Source organism: Apaloderma vittatum, unplaced genomic scaffold (genome assembly GCF_000703405.1).
Source record: "Apaloderma vittatum isolate BGI_N311 unplaced genomic scaffold, ASM70340v1 scaffold10092, whole genome shotgun sequence".
Classification (NCBI taxonomy): domain Eukaryota; kingdom Metazoa; phylum Chordata; class Aves; order Trogoniformes; family Trogonidae; genus Apaloderma; species Apaloderma vittatum.
Genome location: NW_009701936.1, coordinates 93515 through 100166, shown reverse-complemented (window position 1 = coordinate 100166; position 6652 = coordinate 93515). Strand labels below are relative to the sequence as shown.

At 55.4% G+C, this 6652-nt stretch overlaps 1 protein-coding gene across 1 annotated transcript in view; it reads left to right on the top strand.

Annotated features, from left to right (window-relative positions):
- LOC104281366 (ankyrin repeat and fibronectin type-III domain-containing protein 1-like) overlaps positions 1 to 6652 on the top strand; it is a gene marked incomplete at its 3' end in the record, with an annotated part of 170578 nt that overhangs the window by 70434 nt on the left and 93492 nt on the right. The gene's annotated exons all lie outside the window — the stretch shown is intronic.

Below are 6652 nucleotides of genomic sequence, written 5' to 3'. Positions count from 1 at the left end.
GGAGGGCGCGGGTGCCCCCCCCCCCCCCTGCCGCTACCTCCCCGAGACCGCGTCTAACGGACAACTTTGGGCTTCAATGAGTGAATTAGCTGGTGCAATTAGCGGGCTGGATTCACTCACGGTTCTCTCTCCCTCTAATGAGTGTGAGACTTTCCCTTGTCAGCGTATATATTTCTGTGTACGTGCACTAGCGTGCATGTGAGCTGTTGTCTCGGCAGCTGGACGCCCCTCGGTGTGCATGATGCTTATTGATAGATTTTGTTGGGTGCTGCTTGCTCAGGACCCAAATGCAATTGCCAGGACCAGCACTGCCCTGCTCTTCTGCAGGACCAGAGCCCACTCTGGAAACGCAATACTTCTCTCCCAGCATAAAACCTCCTTCTCTTCCTCCCTGGGACAAAATAAGAATATTTCCCTCGCTGGAGGATATTTGTTAAGACTTCCCCTGCTCATGAAGAGTGGTTTTTGGGGCTGCTGAGACCTGCAGTGCTTTGGGGGTGGAAGGACCCAGAGCAGAGCTCTGCTCCTGGAGCCTGTGACTTCTCCAAAAATCCTGTAACCCTTAATAAAAGTAAGATCTGACTGGGGCAAATGGAGGGTCTCAAAGGATTTAGATGGGGTGAGGTTCTTGCACTGTAAACCTTGCTCAATTGGTTCAAAGAAATTACTGTAATTTGTGAGAAATAGATCTCTGAAATTTAGTAAAGATATTTTCACCTGCCAAAGGATATTTCAGGCTGCCATAGAAGAAACACAGAAAAGACTTTTGAGAATAATAGGTTTCGAAACAATTTGTCGAGCAGCGTAATAGTTTGATACCTGTGAAGTTCCTTGAGGCATTTAGCAGCAGGTGGAGGAGCACGGGGAAGCACCGTGCTCAGTAAGGTGGGCAGAAACAAAGCACTCGAGCGTGGAGGCTGCTGGCTCTTGGCTCTAGGCTGGCACCCACTGTGCCCTGCACCTTTCCACCTCTCCTATTTTCCTCCTCACCCTATCGTTTTGTTCCTTTACAGCAGGTACTCCCCGAAAGGCGAGCACGGTGCCAGCCCAGGAGTCTGCGTGAAACAAAACTCCTGAGCCCCGCTCCTTGCATTCATCCTGCAAAGCGTCCTTCAGCTCCATCCCTGAGCGTCTGCCTTGGGACGCTTAGGCCGGGTTTTGTTGTGTCTGCGAGGGGACAGAGCCGCTGTTTCTGCAGCTCCTGGGGAGAGCAAAGAGATGAGATGTCGGTGCCGGCCCCAAACCCACTTGTCCTTTGGGGACGTTGGAGCCGCCCTTCAGAGCAATAGCGGTGGCACCCTGCACGCCCCGCGTCCCCCTACCACATCACTGGGCAAAACAGATGTGCTGATGTAGGTGAGGGATGTGCAGTTGCTCAGGCATTTTAAGCCCAGCATCAGCTAAATCTCCTCCGAGCCTGGGTAGGAGCCCCAGTGCTTAAGCTGCCTGTGCCAAGCACTGGTGCCTACAGCCAGAGGGATCAAGCAGGAGCTGGGACGTGGCAGCAAAGTCCTGCTTGTGCGTCCACGTGTGGAGTCCTTTAGGTGTCGCACTGGAGCGGTGAGTCCCCCCATGAGCCCTTGGCCTCCTCCTCCTCCTCTTTGCCTCCTGCCTGGCCCTCTGGAGTCTTTGGTAACTCTGTCTCCTGGCGTCCGGCTCCGGCCGAGTCACGAGGAGCGGTGACTGCTGCATCGCCTGGCACGCTGCGGAGCTGCTGGCATGTTGGGAGGGGGCTGGCACAGCTCTTGTCTGTGGGTTGGAAGCAGGTTTGGGGATCTGTTGAGCTTGCAGGGGTCTCCTGGGGCACTGCCCCAGTGCTGTTTCCCCACCAAACCCAGTGAGGGGCTCACGCTGATCCCCGCTCTCCCGGGAAAGGTATAAATCACTTTCCCTTCATTAGCCAGCCGGGTGTTCGGTTACCCTGGGCTCTAAAGCATCCTCCTCGCGGGGCCATGCACCGTCTCACATGCCGACAGCTTGCTCAGGACTCTTGGCTGGCTTTGGGGAAAATCTAAGTTTACTGGTGGTGATGTGTTGTGGGTAATGTTTTTGGGGGCAGAGGGCTGGGAACTCCTGGGGCAGAAAAAAGCATCTCCTGTTGCTCCAGGTCCCATGCCCTGGTGATCAAGCAGAAATCCAGCTTAGGGGTGGGGTGGAAGCTTGGAAGGGGTCAAAACTAGAAGCAAACCCTACTCTTCATCTGCTTCTAACCCTCTCCCTAGGATGGACTGTCTGTGTCTTCTGCTGGCTCTGTCTCACTTTTGGTTTTTTGTCCTGCTGCTGTTTTACCTCTCAGCTTTCCATTTTCTTGGCCTATTTTTTAATTCTTTTGTTCCTTTTGCTATTTGAGCCCTGGTCCTTTCTCCTCCTGCTGCCAGCTCCATGTCTGTCCCTGGATCCCAAGCTGTCCCCTGGGTCACTCTGCCCCACGGGAGGGGAGAGCCCGGGGCTGGAGGAGAAGCTGGGAGCCCTCCTGGAGTTGCTCCCCTGGGTGGAGAGGTGGATGTAAGGGGGTCTCCAGGAGACACACAGCCCACTTGGCACTTCTTTGAGCGGAGTTGTCCAGGTGTAACGTGAACTCTGTTTCTGCTGACACATTAAATGTCATCTCCAGTCCTTTTTCAGGGCCTGTCCAGCCGGAGCGGGACACAGCCTCGCGTGCCCAGCCTGCACCTCTGTCACGGCTGAGCTATTTTTGGGCTGGCTCATTTTGTTCCTGCCCTGGCATTTCCAGGGTGAGCAGGATCAGAGGCTCCAGAGCCCAGCTGCTGGAGGGGAGGGATTCAGTGGTGGAGCTCTTGCAGAAAGATTGGATCGTTCAGTTCAAAGGTAGAAGATCCCTCTTCTCTGAAGGCCATTCAGAAAGGCCAGAACTGCTTCCAAAACTCAGATCATCTGGCCTTGGGCCTCTGTGCAGGGTTATCCATACCAGGCTCTGTGCTCTGGGAGGGAGCTCAGCCCAGCAGGACCCAGCCCGTGCCTTCCATCATCCAGCCAAGGAGTGTGAGAACAACAGTGCGGGTGGACAAGAGCAAGGGGAGACAGAAGCTGTCTCTCCTCCTGGGGCAGTGAATGCTCTGTGAGGTCCCACCAAGGTACGTCAGCAGGGGATGCGATGGCTGGAGGAGGAGGGCACAGCAGGTCTGGCCTCATCACACCAAACCAAGCACCTCGGGCAGGGCCATCCCGCTTCATTCTGGCAAACCCAATAGACGTATCATGCTTGCAACCTGGCTGCCTTCTGCCACCTCCCATCTTCCTCATGGACACATCCAGGGTTTGCTGAGCTCTCTCAGCACCAGCAGCCTCATGTCCCTGCTCTCTGCAGCTCTGAATTCTGGCCTTGCAGGTCTAAGTTTCCTTTCCAGTTGCGGTAGCTTTGTTTCTTCTCAGTTCACACCAGAAGATGAATGCAGGACAGCTGCTCTCTGTGGGAGGCACATCTAGGTAGAGAAGGGGCAGACTGGTCCCGTTTGATTTTCCCTTGTTAGTCTTAGCAAGTCCCTAGAAGAGCCATCGGCAGGAGGTGTTGGTGCCTGAGAGGTGATGGATGTGTCACCTGCGAGCCAGGCTGGCTTCACGGACAACCTGGATGTCTGTCCTGTGGAGCACAGCTAATCCCCTGGCTGTAGGTCAAGTCTTGCTCCTGCTCCGTGGGATTTTTACCATCCATTTCAACAGAGAGCGGGGTCTGGGGCTGATCCGGTTAGGAGATGGAGGAATGGAATAACTGAATATCATTTGCAGCTCCTCCGTGTGTCATTGGCTCCTTGGGAGAAGGAAGCTCTTGTGTTGGGGAGCAGGATGGTTCCCAAGGAGAGGGGACCCCCATGGATTTCGACCTCTTCCAGTGAGGCAGACGGTGCTGAGAGGGGAAAGCAGAAGGGAAAAGAGAAGCCATGTGGATGCGGGCCTGCCAAGAGTCACACAACACCTGATTCTGGGTAAGGTGCTCCCAGGGCTGGAGCACAGTCCCTCCTGGTCCCTCTGTGCACAAAGCACCACCAGCAGCTGGAGAAAAGACGTTCCCTTTCCTAGCAGCGTGGAGGAACAGAATGGAGCACGTTTGGTGCTAGGGATGCGGGACCGCAGATGCTTGTCCCCTCCTTTCCTTTTCTCCCTACTTTAAAGTGGTTTATGGGGTCAAGCAGGTTCCCCAGAACCTCTCTTCAACCCCACGAAGGGAGGCTGCTGGCTCTCCAGCCCATCGGGAGAGGAGGAGGCTGAGCATGGCTCGCCAGGCTTCTGGGACCTGCGCGCGCTCCGTGGGAAATGCAGGCTGGCAGTGGGAGGGGAAGGGGAAGGGAGCAGGGGGAGAAGGGTGTCCCCCTTCGTCCCCCTCGGCGGCCCACTGAGCGTGCGGTGAATTCCTGCCGGCTGGGCTCATGCGAGGGTATTATCCCCGGGATGAGCTCATGCGCGAAACGCGCGGGTTATTCGTGCGATTCCGGGTGCTGGGGGGCACCGGTGGCGGATTCCCTGGAGTTATGCGCAGTTGCCATTTCCACGCATTCCTGGGTTAACGGCCGATCGGGTTTCGCCGTTCACAAGCCCATCGAGCGCTCAGGGCGATGGCTCCCGATGCTGTCGAAGCGGAGCGAAATCCCTCGGCTGTCTGGCTTCTGCTTTCCCAAACCTTGCCGTCCCCCTTCCTCTTCCTTGATCTCCTCCAGACCCTTTCTCCTCTTTCCCATGGAGCTGAACACGGTGCAGGTTCCCCTTCTCCTTCCTCGTTTCTATTTGAGCTTTTCTAGTGATGCTACTAGAAGCTTGGTTGAGGCCTTCGCTGCGCTGTGATGCTTGGAGGAGAGCTCCTGTGCCCGTGCTGGCATGTGGACCAGGCTGGTGATGAGCTGGTGCCCTTGCTCTATTCTGATGACATGTGCTGCTCAGTTTGAGGCAGAAAAGCTGGGGCTGGAGCAGGGTAATTCCCTGCTGCCCCTTCATCTCTGTTTTCCCCATGCGCAGAGGGACCTCAGAGAAGGTGGACAGCTGAGGAAGGAGTCCTGGCTGTGATCTCTCTGCTTAGAATTTAGTCTCCAATCAGCCAATGATGGGACTGGCCCTGTTAGGGTGTCTGTGACTAAGTTAGAGGATCAAGTCGTCCCAACCACTGCCCTCTCCCAGGCCATGAGAGGGTCTGCCAGGCACTGGTGCATCTGCACGTGGCTGCTGCATCAGCCGTGGCAAAGGATGCTCTTCAGAGTTTGGCTGGTTCAGCTCTTTTCTCGTTGAGGAAGGGGCGGGGGAACCAGCAGTGCCATAACTTGCAGAAAATGAGCTCTTCAGGGGCTGGGCGAGTGCCCACGTGAGGAGAAAGCCTGATCGCCCCAAATGAGTTTCCACCCCAAATCCCAGGGTCTGTGAGACCCACAGGGAAGAATCAGCTTGTCCCTTTTGGGACCATGGGGGGGAGCGCTTGGAAAGAGAACCGTGGGAAAGTTTGACTGTCATGGAGTTTGTGTGAATTTTCTGCTCTCCAGAACATGGAAGGAGTTGGGTGAGCCTCAGGGGGTTTGGTGGGCAGGTACCCTGCCAGTGCAGGGGCTGGCTCCCACGCATCCCGCCCCGAGAGCTGCGAGCGCATTCGCCCTCTCCTACTCACCTCTGCAAGGGTGGGAACTGCATCCCAGTACAACGGGGAAGAGTTGCTGCTCTGAGTCTGCTTCGGGTGCTCTAAGAAGTACCCTTTGCTAAGAAAGATAATGCACAGGTTGTTCTTTTTTGGACAGCTTCCGTGCTTCTGGTTTGTTAGGATGTGAGCAAGAGGTGTTTCTAACAGCAGCCTGGAAAAAAATATGCTGAAATTGTATATGTCGAGTGGGGCAGAGGACTGAAATCAGAGTGACTGTTTTTATTGTTTTCTCATCTTCTGTGCCTGAAAAAGCAAAAGATGGGGTGATGTGAGTGGATATGAGCTGTGGTAATGGCACTTCAGAAGAATCTCACCATGAAATCTGTAAGACCACACCTGTAATCGTGGCAAACCTGTGTGTGTGCCGCCCGCAGCCGAACCCTCACTCTACCAACAGGCGCTAGCGCGCTGTCCTGCTCCGAGGGGATCGCCTGACACGTTATTTTAAATACACTAGCTGTGCATTACAGCTGTGTTAATGTTGTTACATGAACCTTTTTAATTTCCTGCCATTCGTTGGGTTTTTTTTCTGTGCAACCTTAGGGTGCTGCGAGTGAGGCTGCCTTTGTGTGTGGGGGTGTGCAGGGAAAGCGAGGGAGGACGGCGGCCGGCTGGAAAGGAGGTACTCGGCAAAGCTCCCTGCTCAGGGACGGAGGCTGGAGAAGACGGGGGTGAGCCGGGCTCCAACACCCGTCCAGAGCCAGGGAGGGAAGGAAGATGGAAAGAAAACACAGCCCGAGATCAAACACATGAGCGTGTGCTGGTTCAAACCTTCCCCTTGTTTAGCAGGAGAGAGGTGAAGGGTGTTGACATGTTAAGTGGTCGCAATTAGGCCTGGGAGTTAACACCTTATTAAGCAGGACTGGGGGCAGTTGGCACCTCCACGCCTCGGTGTCTGCAGGCTCGGCTAAGACAAAAACACAAAGAGGCTTGTTCCCAGGCGCTGGGGACCCTCCTGGCTGCCAGGTGAGGCAGCAAACCCTGCCCAGGCCAGGCAGAGGGCACAAGGGCTGCAGC